This window comes from Marmota flaviventris, chromosome 16 (assembly GCF_047511675.1).
Source record: "Marmota flaviventris isolate mMarFla1 chromosome 16, mMarFla1.hap1, whole genome shotgun sequence".
In the NCBI taxonomy this organism is placed as follows: Eukaryota; Metazoa; Chordata; class Mammalia; order Rodentia; family Sciuridae; genus Marmota; species Marmota flaviventris.
Window position 1 is genome coordinate 71,848,884 of NC_092513.1, and position 18,534 is coordinate 71,867,417.

The window sequence follows — 18,534 nt, forward strand, 5'->3', positions numbered from 1 at the left end:
AAAGGCCACATGTATAAGGGGCCGTGTCCATTTCAATTTCTAACCCCAAACGTGAGATGTTTTCACACCTGACAACATACAAGCTCAACACACCATACCTCAAAGACGAATTTGCAGGTGACTGATCTCCTGCTAGGTGTGGAGGAGGGCAAATGTCCCAGCCCCGTCCTCCCTCCTGGGCTCTGGTTTGTGAAGGCCACAGACGCAGTCCTGAAGTCTCATGCTGTAGCTCTTTATATAGAGACTGGAAGGGGTTACAGAAATCCTTCAGCCCTTCAAGGTCATTTGAGCCAAATTAGTAGCAGAATCAGATAATATCTTTCCAGGGACATTGTAGCCTTCCCTTGTGGTGAGAGATGGCTCTAAACAAATTCCATCTCCTGCCACCTCACCCTCCCCAGGGCAGACGGGCTTCTGTTCTGGCAGGGTCATGAGTGCTGTGCCTTGGCCCGGACGGGGGAGATGGTTTAGACCATGGACTGGATTACCCATGCGCCTCATTCCTCTGTGACTGTGAAAACCCAGCCTCTGCCCCTTGGTGTGTAAAGGGGACTGGGACGGTGGGTGGGACGAGTCTTACTTGGGTGTAATGTTACAGGAAGACTTAGAGGCATCTTGTTCTTGGGATCCATTAATCCTTGAACAGAATCTGGTGATGACATATCACGGCCTGCTCAGCTGGGAGCAGGAATTGACCCCTGGTGAGTATTTTCCAGTAAAATGCATCCAAGTGAGATCGACTTCTCATTTTAGAGTGGCTCTTATCTCATTATGGAGGAGCACATGTTGTCCTCGGGAAAAACATTTAGAATACTCACTCATCTGGGCCCAGAAATAGCTCTGGTTTTCATCAAATCCTTTGACGAGGCTACTAATTGCAAACCCATTACTTGGTTCAGCGGGTTATAAATTTATAACTTATATTACACACGACAGCCTCGTCTAATATTGATGTTCAGATTTTATCTTGCTGAAGTGGTAATATTTAAGGCTGAATCTGTGAAGGTATTTTAATTATCCCATTTACTATAATCTAGATGCCTGATGTAACAGCAGAGCCAAATTTACAGATGAGTATTTTTTTTTCCACAAGAAGAAAGAAGAGTTAGTTCTGAAAACTTTTTGCAGTGTACCACCTATGTATAAAAAACAATTTAATGAGAAAAATTCAATTAAAAATGTTTCCAAGGAATATATTTAAACCATAGTGGTAAGTTATATCTATCTACCCATCTATCGATCATATATCTCTATTCATCCGCCTGTTTCTATATCTATATGTCTTTCTGCTTAAGAAAATGTACTGAAACTGATGGGTGTGGTGGTACACACCTGTAATCCCAGCAGCTCGGGAGGCTGAGACAGGAGGATCATGAGTTCAAGGCCAGCCTCAGCAATTTAGCAAGGCCCTAAGCAGCTTAGCGAGACCCTGTCTCAGAATAAAAAATAAAAAAGGGCTGGGGATGTGACTCAGTTGTTAAGTGCCCCTGGGTTCAATTCCCCAGTACAAAAAAAGAAAAAATATAAATATATAGAAAACTTAATAATGACAACATAATAGATCAAAGAGACAGCATGACCTATGTTGGGATTTTTCATGTGAAAAAAAATGAACAGGGAAGGAGTTTGTGTTGCATGAGTTTAGGATTGGTTAGTTGGACCAATTTGGAGGTCTCTGGGCTATGGGGGTGTCTCTAGCTGTCTGGTACCTGCCCTGGGCAGATTTAGGGGAGGGGGTGTGTGAACTTGACGAAGGAGCTGGTGTGGACATGGGCCAGGGCTGGGTGGTTTGCATACTGAAGCAGGGCTTACAGGGAGTCCTTTGCTGTCTCCAGGGACAGGGACCCAAATGCTAGAGCATCAAGACTACGGAAGACAAGAAAGCAGTCACACAGTCTGGGTGACCGAGGGAACCCCCTCTGGATAACATCTCCCTGTTCCCTGCTGCTTCCAATGTCAATGGCACGCCAGTGACACCCAAGGCCCAGGGTGTCAGTCCTGCAGCCCAGTCTGCTGGGGCCTGGGTGCAGCTGGTGACCGTGAGTGGGCAGAGGATGGAGGTGACCTCTTGGCTGGGCTGAGCTGGCTCTGGGAGCCTCCGCCCTCTCCTGAGGGCCCCGCACCATTTCTTCTAGTTCCTCCAGTTTCTCCTGACAGTCATCCTCCCAGGTCGAGTCTCAGGGGACTTATTTTCATTCTTAGCCTCTGCTCTCTGTTGATGGTGGCAGTGGGAGGCACCGGGGTGACAGAGGAGTCTAGGGGCTCTGCCCTGCCTGGCCTATGACCTTGGGGGAACTTTCATAGGGTGCATGTGTGATTTTTTTTTTTTGTTCCAGAAAAGAAGTTTTATAGCTTTGCTCAAATCCTTAAAGGGCTCCAAGACGGTTTATCAACAATAGCAGCACCACCTAACATCCATGGGATATGTAGTACCTTCTATGCACGACTTTACACTTTTTATGAGTATTAACTTTTCTAAAAAAATTCTTATCCAACTTTCTGAGGCACAGAAATAACCCTGGTCACACACTGCAGATCAGGGGTCAGCAGTTACAGAGTTCAGGACAAATCTAGCCCACTGCCCTTTTCTAAAAAATTAATTATGCACTTAATTTTATCATCGTAAAATACTCATAAACATAAAGTTCACCATTTTATCCAATGAAGTATATGTTTCAGTGGCATTCGATGTAGTCACAATCTTTTTTTTTTAAAGAGAGAGAGAGAGAGAGAGGAGAGAGAGAGAGAATTTCAATATTTATTTTTCAGTTTTCGGCGTACACAACATCTTTGTTTGTATGTGGTGCTGACGATGGAACCCAGGTGCACGCATGCCAGGCGAGCGCGCTACCACTTGAGCCACATCCCCAGCTCCTGTAGTCACAATCTTGAGTGATCATCACTGCTATCTAATTCTATTGTCCCTCATGCTCATTAAGCAGTTAATCCCATTTCCTCTCTCCCCTTAGTCCCTGGCAATTACGAATCTGCCATCTGGATATTTCTTATAAATGGAATCTGGCTATTTCTTATAAATGGAATCATAAAATAGGTGCCCTTTTGTTTCTGGATTTATTCATTTAGCAAAATGCTTTTTAAGTTTCATCTATGTTGTAACATGTATTAGAACTTCACTCCTTTTTTACGGCTGCATAATATTTCAAGGTGTGTATGTAATGACCTTTTATCTATCTGTCAGTTGAGGGACACTTGAGTTGTTTCTATCTTTGGCTATTGTGAATGAAAATTTGTGTACAAGTCTTTGAATGCCTGGCTTTCCTTCTAACATTGCCTGTGTTTGTAAATAAGTTCTTTTTCAAATACAGCATGGCCATTCATTTAGACATTAGGCAGAATTTGGTGAAGACTTTACAGAAAAAGTTTGCCAACTCCTGCATGAATCAGTAGTCCAAAAGTCCAAGACCACCGGGTTAACTTGGGGACCTCCTGAGATTACTAGGACCCGCCCCACCTTCCGTGGCTCTATGGGCTCTAACCCGTGCCTCCTACCAGGGGGGTCCCCACTACAAACTGCGAGGCTGCGGGTTGCCTGGGAGGCCCCCTGGCAAGGGGTTTCAGAAACAGTGATCCCGTTTTTTGTACCAACTTCCTCTACCCCCCACACTCACCGCAGTTCCCCGAGGAGCAGGGGTGGCCTGGAGCGCTTCAGTGCCATCTCAGAACTGCTGGCCTCAGAACCTACAGGGACCCTAATCTGCCAAAAGGACCCCCAGACTCACATGCATTTGGAGGAAGTGGCTCTGACGGCAGGATGAGTCTTATTTTAATTGACCCAAAGCAATTTTGATGGCAAATTTTGAACCTTTGGATCTTCTAAATTGTATCATCAGTTTCCATCCGAGTGTAAAAACTTAAATGTGGCTTGAAGTGGCACCCGGGGGGACAAAGGCCGCCCGTTCCCTGTGTTGGCTGAGCGATGGGATTAATATCAGCTCACCCCCAAACCTGGGCCACGCTGGGCAGCAGCCCAAGGTAGATTTTTTTGAAGTTTTTATTTCATGTTCTTTTTTATTTGATAAATATTTTATTTTAGAAGCATTTGACCTTTACAGGAAAGTTACAAGGATATTAGATAATTCCCACGAACCCCATGATTCCTATTACTGAACATCCTTTATTATTAATTTCTCACTGCAAGATAGAGATTTTGAAAAGTGTATGTGGAAGTTCCCTTATTATTTCTCCAGTATAAAACATGGATGAACCTGGTTTTGGGTTGTATACTATTTATTTCTACAACAGCATTTGCTATGAAAGCACATTATTGAGCAAAAGCATCAAGAACACTTCTGGCTGCATTTGCAAGAACAGTAGGTAGTGTATACACATTCATATCTGTGTATTGAATGTATGGGGCTGTGATGTGCCTGCACCCAATTAGCAGAGGCCTGTTATTGGCCCCGGAGACCAAGGAATCCAGGAGGGCTCTTCCCTGCCCTTCAGTAGGAAAAACAGTTTGTTCTAAGTCCAGCAAGTGCCACAGAATCAGCTGTGGCTGCACTTTTTGTACATGCTGAGGCACAAATAGCTCCATGTTTGTAGGTGTTTTAGTTAGCTTTTCTGCTGCCGTGACTCAAAGACTGGCCCGAACAATTTTGGAAAAGGAAAAATTTATTTGAGGCCCATGGTTTCAGAGGTCTCCATCCATAGACAGCTGGCTCCATTCCAGGTGAGGATGAATGTGATGGAGGAAGAGTGTGGTGGTGGGAAGCACCTCACATGATGGTCAGGCAGCAGAGAGACCCTACTCACCAGATACAAAATATGTCCTGGAAAGGCCCCCCCCAAAACCCACCTACTCTAGTCAATCTAGTCAATCCCCACCAGAGGATGAATTCACAGATTGCGTCAAGGGTCTCATTTCTCCTTTGAATGTTCTTGATCTTTTGGGGGACACCTCAAATCCAAACCATAACAGTAGGCATAGTGGAATGAACTACCAAAGAAAGAATAGCCCATTCAGATGGGCCCAGTAGCTTGAGAGAGGAAGCTTGTGGGACCCCATTTAATGACTGTGCTGAAAACTGTCCTTTCGACCACCCCTCACTTATCTCATTAGTTCCCCAGGCCAGGGAGAGCTGTATGCACATTGCTATAATGCAGCTGAAATACAAATCCCAACCATTCCTTTCCAACTCACTACTGACCCTGATTTCAATTCTGACATAGAAATTGTGAAGCTTCGGGGCACAGTGGCACACATCTGTAATCCCAGCAGCTCGGGAGGCTGAGGATCACAGGTTCTAGGCCAGCCGCATCAATTTAGCAAGGCCCTGAGCAATTTAATGAGACCCTGTCTCAAAATATAAAATAAAAAGGGTTGGGGATGTGGCTTCGTGGTTTAAGCACCCCTGGGTTCAATCCTTACTATAAGAAAATTTAAAAAAAGAAAGAAATGTGAAATTAGTTACCTGTGCAGGGAACAGGCAGCTAGCAACTGTAGCCTGAAAGAAAAATGTGCAAAAATAATAATAATCATCAGAACTCTCAAGGGGGCTGTAATTGTAGAAAAAAGGCTGGGATTTACAAGAGCAGGATTTCTGAAACCTCAAATCAGTCCATACACCAAGAAAGAGCATGGTGACAGATGAGGACCAAGGAGCTATTCTGGATGACAAGATTGAGTCACAGAAAGGAAACCATGAGTTGACCTTTAAGACTGTATGTGAATAGGAGGGGAGTCAGAAAGCGAGAAAGGAACAGATGGAGAGAAAGTAATGGTTCAGCCTCTATTAGGAAATGTCCCCAACCTAAGAAAGGCCAAAGCACTGTTGGTGAAAAAAACAACAAAATATAAGATGAACTCACCCAAAAATATCCTGGTGAAATCCCTGAGTTCTAAGGACAAAGCAAGGTAGACTAGGGTTCCAAAGAGAAAGGTGAAGTCCTTTAAGAGGGCAAGGGCAGCTGGCTGGCGTTTTTGCTCATTATGGGATATGAACCAGGAAGTAGGAGTCTCAAACCTGCCGGGGCCAACATCGGATGTTCCTGGACTTGTTAACCTCAGGGTGCGTCCATTCGTTGCCGACCTGGAGGGAGTTGTGGAAGCAGTCTTGCAATCAGATGGCACCTGGGGCAGCGTCAGGGAAGCGATGGTGACATATGGCTTCTGAAAACGGGTGATAATGATGACACATAGGTTTCCAAATCAGAGGCACATACACATTCATATCTGTGTACTGGTATGGGGCTGTGATGCGCCTGCACCCAGTTAGCAGAGGTCTGTTATTGGCCCCAGAGACCAAGGAATCCGGGAGGGCTCCTCCCTGCCCTTCAGTAGGAAAAACAGTTTGTTCCAAGTCCAGCACATGCCACAGAATTGGCTATGGCTGCACTTAAGGGGGAATCTCAGGAAGCAGGGAACCGAACATCAGATTTCCTGCGTCTGAAAGGAGAGCTTTGTAGGGAAGGGAGGCGCTGGGAGGGGAAGGCAGCCTCAGGCCCCTCTTGGTGTAGTGGGGAGGGGAAAGGAAAAGAGCTGCAGGGCGTGGCCTGACTCTGCCCTCCTTGCCCTGCAGGGCACTTGTTAGGGCCGGGTCAGCCCTGGCTGGGATGCTGGCTGAGGGAGGGACATGGGGCAGTGGCCCCAGGAGAGGTGGTGTTTGCTTAGTGACCAGCCTGGACTCCGCTCTTCGGTGGCTTGTTTCTGCTAATGTCTCTGCTCAGTTATCCATTTTTTCTTCTTCTTCTTGTTTTATTTTTAGGTCTAATTCCAGAGGGGTCGCCCTTCTGTCTGCAGAGCGCAGTGGTCAGCCGGTGCCGGGTTACTGATCCTGCTCAGGTCTGGAGCCACGTCGTCCACGGTCTGCAGACGGGTCTGGGCGGTTGAAGTTCATGGAGTCTGCTTTGATTTGATTTTTGCCACGCCTTCTCCTGTGCCTTTTGTGCGTCCACATGGCCTCTTACTGAGCCAGGGATAGGCAGATAGTGGATGTTTTCTGATGTCCTGCTCTCTTGCACAGCCTCTGTGTGCCTGTACCCTGGTCCGGCTCAGTCTTCCAGACCACCGGGGATAGGTCTGAGCTCACCAGGGTCCACTATGCCTGGCTCATGCCCTGGATCTCACCCTTGTCACCTCTCCTCCTACTCAGCTTTCCTGTTGCTTGCCCCCACCAGAGCTGCAGACCCGTTGCTCTTGTGTGTTTATGTGCAGCCAAGATTTCTGCTGTGCCTAATAAACTCTCTGGCTTTTCTGAGCACCACTTGAGATATAGTCACGCTTTGTTTGATCACAGGGATGAGTGCTCAGGGCTGCATTGTTAGAGATTCTGTTTCTGTATGGACACTGTGGAGGTTGCTTACACCGACCCCCGCCTGGGTGGTATAGGTCAATCACTCCTTTATGTCATCGAGAGATGCAGTAAACATGAGATGTGTGAGCTGTTGGCCACATAACACAACACACTGTCTGACACTGAACTTCTCTTAATGAGTAGGACTTCACTCAGAATAATGGTAAAAGTATGTATTAGAAGCCTGGCCCAGTGGCACATGCTTGTCATCTCAGCTATTCAGGAGGCTGAGGCAGGAGGATTGCAAATTCAAGTCCAGCCTGGGGTACTCAGCAAGATTGTCTCAAAATAAAATCAAAAGTGGTGGGGATGTAACTCAGTGGTTGAAGATTTATTTAGCAGGTGTAATTCCCTGGGCAGAATCCCCAGTATCACACCACACACACACACACACACACATACACACACACTCACCCCCCCCCCACAAGTATATAATAGTAAATACATAAACTGGTAGCCTAGCTGCGTATTATCATTAGCAAGTGTTCTATATTAATTGCATACACCATATTTATTCACATTTGTATTGGTGCATTACAGCTGCACCTAATGATGGGATTTGTTGTTACATATTTGTACGTGTGCACAGTTTAACAATATAATTTGGCCAATATCACTCCCCAGCACGTCCCTCCTCCCTCCCCCCTTCCACCCCTTGGTCCCTTTCCTCGAATAATCTCCCTTTAACGTTCATGAGGTCCTCCTCATCCTTCTTTTCCTTTATTTTCCTCTGGCTTCCACATATGAGAGAAAACATACGACCCTTCACCTTCTAAGTATGACTTATTTCACTTAACATAGTCGTCTCTAGTTCCAGCCATTTTCCTGCACATGACATGATTTTATTCGTCTTGTGGGCTGCATAAAACCCCAGTGTGTATATATACCACATTTTCTCCATCCGTTCAGCTGCTGATGGACCCCTGGGCTGGCTCCGCAGTCTGGCTGTTGTGAATTGGTGTGCACCATGTTTTTATATGACTGGCAGTGGACTACACACCACTACAGGTATCTAAGTGCTGTACTGTGACGTTACGTGGCCGAAACATCACCAGGGGGTGGGAATTTTTCAGCTTCATTATAATCCCGTGGGTCCATGTGGCACAGTCCCTCACTGCCCAGAATGTCATCGTGCAGCCCGTGACTGTGAATGGCGTGCCCTCAGCAGGGAGGTCTCCTCCCGTGCCCTGCTCTGGTATAGACCTTTTCCCGGGAGGTTCAGTAGTTTTTCTTAAAGAAATTCTTCTCAATCTCTTCTTGGCTATTGGCTGATTTCAGATTTCTCAAAGAGTTGTTTTTCTGACAGTTTTGTTCAGGTCTGTTATTGTTTTGAGCCAGAGGATTTGATGAGCTCCTTATTCCAGCCCTCGAGAAGCCTTTGCTTCACTAATTTTGTGTCTTGTTTGCTTTTAACCTGTCCAAGAGGATTCCAGTGAGTGGCCCTAACTGAGGTCCACTCTCTGTTTTAAAGAGGGAGGGAGCTGCTCTGCTCCTGTGGCCGTCAGAGGTGGCCAACTGTGACAAAGAACAGCTCACGTCCAGGAACCCCCTGTCTCTAGGAAGGTCAAACAGCCTGACCTCAAATTAGTCCTAACACTGTTCAGATGAATGGAGGGATATTATTCACACCTGAAAAAATGACTAGTGTCCTAAATAGGAGATTTTGATTATTAAGCATTTACTGAAGGCTTCCTGGAGGAAAGACAGGCACTGAGTTCAGCTGTGAACATGTGGTCATTGCACGGGACCCTCAAGACAGCCTCGGGTCCCAGTACCGCCCAGGTTAGAAAACTGATGCTAGTCACAGCCTGAGGGCCTCTCACCTCAGACCCACGTCCATGAGCTGCAGAGGAGACCAGAGGCGTAGCCCTGGCTGCACAGAAAATCGGGAGCATGGAAAATTCCCATTCTTGGGCCCCTTTCCAGACAACCGGAATCAGAACCTCTAGGAGAACGGGCCTGGCCAGGGTAGACTTGAAAAGGGGGATTCTAACCCTTTCCTGCCTCCAGAGCGAGTGGTCGACAAAGGCAGGTGGAGGCAAAAGGTTGGGCCCTGTGTCAGACATTGGCTGTAGGCAGGTGAGGCTCTTGGGCTGGGGGAGTGGTTGTAGGAGGCTGCAGGGAGGCCTCAGGCCATGGGTCAGGAGGAGGGCCCTGGGCCAGCTGCTGTTGGAGACTTCTAGACAGGGCTGGGTCTCAATGCCAGGCTGAGTCATGAACGGTCACCTCAGCCTTAATAGCCCAGCTATGTGTGTGTGTGTGTGTGTGTGTGTACACAGACACGTATGTATGCATATACACACACATACACACTATATGTACATGTATAGACACATATGTATATGTACACATATATGCACACTATATATTTGTGTATATGTATAAAAATGTACATATATACATATATAACACTATACATACTATATATATTATAGATATATAGTTCAATACATAGCATCATTAAATGCATATTTTTAAACACATAGCATATTTAAAAATAATTAGACATATGAATATGTCTATGTGCAAAATGTAGAAATTTATTCATATTAATATGTAGCCAAATTTATAAGACCGGGGTGCTTCACTCAGGCATAGAAGAGAAAACATAAATGTGCTCATATGTATTTATATTCACACACATATATGAATACAAATATAGATTTATAAATAGATAACACATAAAATATACTGATATATCAGTAAGTGCATAAATGTATCGATATGAATGTCCAAATTAAACATGGCCTAAGAAACACACACACACACACACACAAACTCATCTTCCCATCGGGGGCCAAAAGGCAAGCTCAGCCCCTCCTGAGGGGTGCAGTGGAGAGTGTCCAGGTGTCTCTTGCTGCAGGGTCCTGTTGTTCCCTGCAGAGCACCACCAGCAGAGCATACTTTTGTGACAAACCCAGCTCAGGTGCCCTCATCATGTGAGCAGCTGGACTCTGGTCCTTGGTGTGTCAATCTGGATGACAACCCTTCTTTTGAACATGCAGGGGGCCACCCAAGGTGGAGAACAGGTCTGTGGGGGTGGATGAGGTTCTCCCCAGAGACGAAAATCAGCTAGGCCTGAGCCCCTGAGCCGGGGCGGAGAGCACTGGGGGCCGAGGGGTCCCAGGTAGTGGACCCCGCCCTGTCTGTCCAAGGCTACACAACCTGAGCAAGCCTCTCCGGTTGGCTGTATCTGGGGACAAACAGAGTAGAAAACTGGATTGGAAACACCTGGGGTAAAGTTCCTGGAGCCTACGGTCTTGTTTAAAGGCTCCAGCCCATGGGATTGGCCTGACAAGAAGGGGTTGCCGGTCAAGGTCATTGCGGCCAAATTGGGGCTTTGCTTTTAGGGTGGGGCAGAGTTGGACAAGCAGGTGTGTGGAGGTGGTGAAGTGAATGTGTTCAAGGCACCAGATACAGAGAGCCCTGGAGCTATCCTGTGGGCAAGGGGTCCTGGGCCAGCAACTCTGAGACTTGGGTCCTCAAATCTGAGCTGATTCCTGAATGGTCACCTCTGCCTATAAGCCCAACTGACACACCCATGAACACACACACACGTACAAACACACACAAACACAGACAGAGAATATAAATATTTACAAGTACATACAAAAGAATATACAGCATTTAAATAAATATCTAAACATATGGATATGTATGTATATATTATAGATGTTCACATTATAGGTAAGTAGCTGTACCTGCCATAATGGGGCACTTCAGCACACATAACGAGGCCTTGGCTGTGCGTGGAGGCAGCTCGGGCCTGGCATGTGTGTGGCTCTGGGGTATCTATGTGCAAGGAGGAGGTCCTGTATCCACAGGCCACGCAGGAGAACCTGGGCCTGCAGCTCTGTGAGATTTCCAGATCTCATGATCCTACTGCTAGAGTTAGTAGTGAATGGTCTCCTCAGACAATATGGGCCCATTTAAATAAATATAAGTGATATATATGCACATACAGTAAAAGATATTTGAAAATATCGAGAGGCATATGTAACATTTAAATAAGCCCGCAAACGTGACTCTGTGTGTGTGTAATATATACATATATGATATAGATATTTATTCCTATCTATAATATAAATGAATAGCTATTTCTGCTGCACTGAGGTACCTTTTTAGATAGCATAGAAGAGAGAAAAAAAAAAATATATATATATATATATACACACACACACACACACACACATATGTACACACACACACAGACACAAATATGTATATTCTGAGCTTTATTTGCCCGGCCAGGGATTGTCACTCACTTGATCTGATTGTGTGTGTGTGTTAAGATGACATGGGGCTTAAAGAGTCACTGGAGGTGGCCCCAGGAGGTTTGGAGCAAGGGACCTCCACTCAGGATGATGGGGTCCTTGACGATGGCTGTAGGAGAGTATTTCTAGTCATGTCAGGAGTCGAGGCACAGAGGTTTATTTTGGAAAACAAGAAATATAAAGCCCTTCGAGGGAGGCTATGGACCATCTCAATAGTGAGAGGCACCTGGGGTTCTCAGGCTCTTCTTTTAGAGGAAACTAGTTGAGGGGTGTGCGTGGGGATGTCACCAGCCTGGTGATACCAAATGGCCCATGGCGCTCTGGCAATTCTCAGGATCTTTACTTTGGCGTCTTCTTCGTCACCTGATCAAGAGGTCACCTTGGGAAAGGATCCTGTGTCTTAGGTTTCTGAGACAGTGCTCTGAATCATGGGTTTCGTATCTTCCTTTTCTCTCTTTGTTCTAAAGGTACCTGTGTTAGTGGGCTACTTCACAGTGCACAGGGTAATTTTGATAAGTGGGTGAATTGCCAGTAACTTGTAGATTTCCCAGAAAATTGGGAGTGGCAGGCCTGGGAGAGAAACTGGCGTGGGAGTAAAGGTCTGGGGATTCAGCGCGAGGCTTTCGGGTGCAAGGTGTATTTTCCTGGTCCTTCTGTTGTCTCCTTTCTACCCCTCTTCTTGATTTCTTCTACCTACCTCAAAAGGGTGTCCCTGTGTTATGGGGAGCCGCTTCAGAAAACTCTCTAAGTCTGAATTCAAATCAAAGAGAGCTTTATTTACCTGGCCAGGGACTGTCACCCACCTGTAGAGACTGAAGCTCTGGGAGAGCAGCAATTTCCTGGCCTATATCCTGGGAGCTTAGAGACGAAAACCACAGCTCAGGGGCTTTACTTAGTGTCATGCAAGCAAGCCAGTCATTGAAGCTAAGACGGCAACTCGCACAACAACTCATCCTGGGTCTGAGCAGGTGTTGGACAACCATATTCCAGCAGGAGTTTACTGGGGTTGAGAATCTACTTCAAAGTCCTGGGTCACCAAGACCACCATATCTGGGGTTGGGTACATTCTGTGGGGTACAAAGTACAGAAAACAATATATGATAAGAAAACAGCTTTCATTTCAGTTTCTCAGAAACCGCTCTTGTAACGGTGTTGTATAGAAGGCAGCAAAATGGAGTTTTAGGCCTGCCTGTGACAGTTCTTGCTTTATCATTCTCTTATCTCACTTATCAAAATCGTATATCTATAACCTATATTTTTACTAATATATAACCTATAACTTACATTCTTATTGATTGTATTTATCAGTTCGCACCACAACATTCCCCACTGGTTTTATGAGACTTAATCATTGGTTTATTGAAGTTTAGTTTTATCTAAGTTTACCACGTCATACCATATTTTCAAGGACCAGCAGTTTAATCTTTAGAAGCAGGCTTCCTGTCTTTTTCTGGCCTCAAGAGTTTCCGAGTACAGCTGTGTGCAGCATGCATGTCTGAAAGTGAAACAGAACAGAAAGAAAAAAATATTGTTTATCGTCGGGTGTCTTCAGGTGGATCTTCTGTCGGAGCTGTCTTCTTGATCTGGGAGCGGTGAATCCAGTGTTGCTATCCAGTGACTTTTACAGCAGCAGGGGTGGTCAGGATGACTGGGAAGGGTCTGTGCCAGAGAGCCTCCACGGTGGATGGATGATGGCTCTAGTCTGGAATGGGTGAGTGAAGGTCTCTCCTGCAACCGGCTGCTGGACTGCCTTAGTTAAAGCCTGGGCCTCGGGAGGCTGGCTGGCGAGCCTGTAAGGACCTAAGAAGTGAGTGTTACTTACTTCAGCTAGTTTTTTATCTTGTGGTCTAGGAACCAGCAAGGGTGGTCTTAGAACAAAGGGAAAAAGGAGGCCCGTCCAGGCTATGCCAGTCTCCAAGTGCAATTAGTAAGGGTGTCTTTTAGAGTTCCATTTATCTTTTTAACTTGTCTTTCACTCTAAGGCCTATATATAAGTCCCATTTAATTCTAAAGACTTTAGATAAATTTTGAGTTATCTTAGCTATGAAAGCTGGGCCATATAGGACCCCATGGCTATTGGGAGGCCGAATCGGGGAACTATCTCCTGAATAAGTGTCCACATATATCAGCAAATATTTATAACCATATTGTCTAGGTTTTACTGAAGTGAGGTTTATTTTTCATTTTGGTGTCTCTGTGTTCTGATGGCCTCTGTAATGTATGATAGCCACCTTTTCTGGTAACCAGAGGGCTTTTAGCAAAGCTAATATCTCCTTCAGCATGTTTGATATCTTTCTGTTCTGAAGTTAATAGCCTTCTCTCTTTATAGAGAGCTCCATGTACATGAACAGTAGCAAAAGCCTATCTACTGCCAGTGCAGATATTAACAGTCTGCAAAAGCCTATCTACTGCCAGTAGAGATATTAACAGTCTTTCCTTTGCCGGGTCTGGGAGCCTGGGTAAGTGCAATTAGTTCTGCTTTTTTGTGCAGAAGTTTTAAGTCCCAGAGGTTGAGCCCAGATAATTTCATTTAAAGTAATTATAGTTGCCCCTGCACACCTGATTCCATTTTGGACGTAGCTGCTGCCATCAGAGTAGAGTGTCTCGTCTGGCTCCAGCCAAAGTGTGTCCATCAGGTCTGGCCAGGACATTCTGGAGTGACTCCAAGATTTCCTGACAGTTGTGCAGCAGCTTGGAGGGATCATTGTCAGAAAGAAGGGTGGCCGGGTTTAAAGCTGAGATTTTTGGGAATTTTATTCTGGGGTGGTCTCAAAGAAGGGCCTGGTATTGGGTGGCATGAGCATTGGAGAGCCAGCACTCTGGAGGGCTCCGGAGTAAGGTCTCCACAGCATGTGGGGACACCACCTGTAAGTCTTGCCCCAACGTAAGCTTATGTACCTCCTTAACCAGGATTGCTGGGGCAGCGATGGCTCGGAGGCAGTTTGGCCATCCAACTGTAACACAGTCCAGTCTTTTGGATAGGTATGCCACTAGGTGCAGAGACTAGGGCTTGCTTCAGTTTGTCAAATGCCTCTTGTCCTTTCTCAGCCCAAGTCAAAGAGTCCTCTTTTCCCCTGAGCTAATGTACAGGGGCTTGGCTAGTTCTGCAAAACCAAGGATCCAAAGGCGGCAATACCCAGTGGCCCTGAGGAACTCTCATGTCTGACACTTAGTCTTAGGGCGAGGCATCTTCACGATTGCTTTAATTCTGTCCTGTGAGAGAGTCCTTTTTCCTTTTTCTAGGTTTCAGCCCAAGTAGATGGCTGTCGAGGTGCATAATTGGGCCGTTTATGTTGACACCCGGTACCCCAAACTTTTTAAGGTTTTTAACAAGTCTCTGGGGACCTGTTCACATTTAGTTATGGTTTTTGGTTGTTGTCAGGAGATCATCCACATATTGTAAAAGTACAGTCTCAGTGTGTTGCTGCCTGTAGGCTGCGAGGTCCCAGCTTAGGGCCTCATCAAATAGAGTTGGAGAGTTTTTAAATCCCTGTGGCAACTGTGCCCAGGCCACTTGTCCTGAAAACCTCCCTTCTGGATCTGAATATTTAGAAGTAAAAATCGGTCAGCTTACCTTGGCCCATGGCAAGCTGAAGAAGTCGTCTTTGAGGTCCAGGGCAGTGTACACTGGGTGAGAAGGGGGCAATGAACTGAGGAAGGAGAGTGTAGGGATTTGGTACTGTGGGATAAATTGTTTCCACTCTGTTGTTGACTTCTTTTGGGTCCTGTACCGGTCCGTAGATTTTTGTCTCAGGTTTCTGGACAGGCAGCAATGGTGTATTTTGGGCTGATTGACAGGGGATCAGGATACCAGATTCCTGCAAGCTGTGGATGTGAATGGCTCTGCCTTTCTTAGCTTCCAGTCTGATAGGATACTGTTGGATCTGCACAGGGGTGGCAGGGTGGCAGTGCTGGTGAGCTGCGCTATAATAGGGGCTGGTGCGCTGGAGAATTGGTTTCTGCCCCTGGGATTTTTTTTCCCCCTGTATACATGATTTTTTTTAACAAATGGTTCGGAGCAGCACAGGCCAGATCTGGAAAGTCCTATTGGTTTTAAAACCATTTCTTTAGTTGTTTTGACAGCAAAGGAGTTCCCTTTTGGCTCTTCTAATTTTGGATTTTAATCCAAACCTGTATATAGGGCAACTGATCTGGATGGCCAGGCCACCCGGAGATGACTCTGTGAACTTGACAGGCGTAGAGAGGTCGGTGGTCCCTTCTGGGGGCCCTCCGAATTTAAAGTCTGGCCAGCCTAATTCACAAAGTTTTCTGAGAGAGGAAGCATTGCATGATGTTTTCTAATTAGTTGTTCTCTTTGAAAACTCTTTAAGGTTAGACAGAAAACATTTAAGGGGTTTATAAAATGAACATGAAGTGGACTGATTTTGACACATAATGAGACTGAGACCAACAGTGAGACAACAGACAAGGACCACAAATAAACCTAATTGACCAGAGATTTGGATGGGGTTTTCAACCCCAGATGGGCCAGTGAGTGACGTCTCAACATTGCCCTGGACTGGGAAATATGTGCTGGGTCCAGCTGTCCCTGACATCCCCAGACTATGGATCCACACAAACCAAGTTTCAAGTTTCAAGCTTACCCTTCCCTGGAGAACTAAGTTGCAGGTGCAAATCGCCAGTGCTCTCAAATAGGCAGTTTGCAGGTTTGGCAGGAGCCAATGAGGAGAGGACCCGGGGCTGAGGAGCTCTCCCCAGAGGCCTTCCCCAGGTTGTGTCCGGCCCACTGGGTCTCCTGGGTGTTTCTGAGCATTCTCTCATTTATGAGAAAGGAAATACGAGCCCCCAAAATGTTATGGGGAGCCTCTTTAGAAAACACTCTAAGTCTGAATTCAAATCAAAGAGAGCTTTATTTACCTGGCCAGGGACTGTCACCCACCTGTAGAGACTGAAGCTCTGGGAGAGCAGCAACTTCCTGGCCTGTATCCTGGGGACTTAGAGATGGGGCTTTCCTTAGTGTCATGCAAGCAAGCCAGTCATAGAAGCTAAGATGGCAACTCAGATAATCGCATCTTGGGTTTGAGCAGGTGTTAGACAACCGAATCCTGAGTTCAAGCAGGTGGTTAGCGGGGACGAGAATCTACTTCAAAGTTCTGGGTCATCAAGACCACCAAATCCTGGCTTGAGTACATTTTGTGGGGTACAAAGTTCAGAAAACAATATAAGAAAATAGCTTTCATTTCAATTTCTCAGAAACAGCTCTTATAACAGTTTTTTTTTTTTTTAATAGAAGGCAGCAATATGGAGTCTTAGGCCTGTCTATCTCACTTATCAAAATCTTATATCTATAATCTATATTTTTTACTAACTATAACCTATAACTTACATTTTTATTGACTGTACTTATCAGTTCACACCACAGTCCCTGTTGGGGTCCCAGTCCACTCAGAGCTGCTGGGGCATTCCCTGGGTGTGGCTCCTGGTGCTGAAGGCTACCCATTCTTGAGCAGGCTGGTTCTGGCTGGCTCTAACTGGACCGGGAGAGCCTTCCCTGGTGGGGCTGGTTCGTATCTGGTGCTTGAGGTCAACTCCCCTTTGTGAGAGGCACCTAAGACCAGAGAATGGCCTGAAAAAGCTTCTTGAAGATTCTAATACACACCCTACAGCCTGGGACCTCTTAGTTCATGATACACTAGACGTTGGTTTCAAATAAATAAACCTTGGCAAGGCCCTGAGTAAGAAGCCAGGCAGCATCTGGGTGCATGAAGTCTTGACATGTGGCAAGAACCAGGAAGCGCCAGTCATCTTCTCCAGGGCACTGTCTACACTGACCTCCCACACCTCTCAAGAGTGACCAGTGGGACAAGGGTCTTAGAAGCACAGTTGCTCTTGATGCACACTGAAAATGCTTTGTGTTTGGATACTGTCCACACCCAGCCAGCTAAGTGGGATGGACTGCTTTGAGGACAGCCTCACTGCCCTGGGTTCTAGAGCAGCTGTTAACAGGGTGGCTGAATTCAGGTATCTTGGAACCCATCAGTCCCACGCCTGGGTCTTGCTGAGGGGTGGAAGACTTGCAGTTTGTTCACACATTTCTTAGGGCCAAACCACCATCTCTGTGGTCCCTGAAATCTGGCTGCTTCTTGCTGTTGGGGAGAACCGGGCTGCCAAGAATGGCTTCTCCTTTTCTGATTTCTTTACTATATTTTGAGGGAAAATAACAGCAGGGGCTAGTGAATGTGAAGTTCAACTGGTCAACCCCAAGGGCCACCCCTGTAAGAGAAGGCTTGGGTCCTGTCTGCAGGAGGGGAGGAGTGAGGGATTGACGAGGTGCACATTGAAGGCCTCCCCTGCTCTACTTGGGGGCGGCGGGCGGGTGGGGCTTTGGTGGGAGAACCCTGCTGACCGGCCCTCAGCCTCGTCCCCACTAGGGGGCTGCATGTCCTGTGGGTTCTTGGCTCTGATTGAAGCTGGAGTAGGGAGGTCTCTGCCTTCTTTTTAATGCTACCGATGTTTTCTTCTCTGGGGGAGTGACTGCCCGGAGGGCTGCCACATTCATGGAGACGATGAATGAACTTCTATCCCTGGTCCGCATCCTACAACTGATGGTCATGTTTCAAATCCTGTGGATTCTGTGCTGGCTTTTCACTTCCAGTGTTTGTGCCTGACGTGTGACACGTCACTCTCAGAAGCACAGAAGCCGGCATCTGGGAGATCCTCTAGGGTCATCCTGTCCTACAGTGTTTAAGACACATGGGACCACAGGGGCTGAATGTGGCACCCAAGCTGCTCTTTCATACAGCCTGGGGACCTCTGTTGTCAATCAAATTGCAGGGAAACCCATGTGCCCCTGAGTGGCACCATCTCCCCAGGTTATAGAGAAGGAGACCACTGTGCGTGTGGATGGTGACATCCTCGGTCTCTGAGGCTGTGTCCTACACACAGGGGAGCCTGGGCACCTGGCACTCTAACTGTATTAGAATGAC

The 18,534-nt window shown here is 46.5% G+C and overlaps 1 protein-coding gene and 1 long non-coding RNA gene across 5 annotated transcripts in view; one reads left to right on the forward strand and one right to left on the reverse strand.

The window, feature by feature from the left end:
• The window catches only part of Fam240b (family with sequence similarity 240 member B), a 29,761-nt gene extending 23,387 nt beyond the window's left edge, over nt 1-6,374 (reverse strand). Inside the window, exons 1-2 of one of the 3 annotated variants that reach the window (XM_071602769.1) lie at nt 5,985-6,374; nt 5,433-5,465 (exon numbers count right to left, since the gene is read on the reverse strand). The gene's annotated coding sequence lies outside the window, so the exon portion shown is untranslated. Of the gene's footprint in view, nt 1-5,432; nt 5,466-5,829 lie in introns of all 3 variants that reach the window. The other 2 variants (XM_071602767.1, XM_071602768.1) reach the window with 2 other exon arrangements.
• Nucleotides 6,375-13,023: 6,649 nt separating this feature from the next.
• LOC139702151 (uncharacterized) overlaps nt 13,024-18,534 on the forward strand; it is a 158,735-nt gene continuing 153,224 nt past the window's right edge. For both annotated transcript variants that reach the window (XR_011704749.1, XR_011704748.1), the window contains exon 1: nt 13,024-13,298. This is a non-coding gene — a long non-coding RNA (uncharacterized lncRNA). The remainder of the gene's footprint in view (nt 13,299-18,534) is intronic.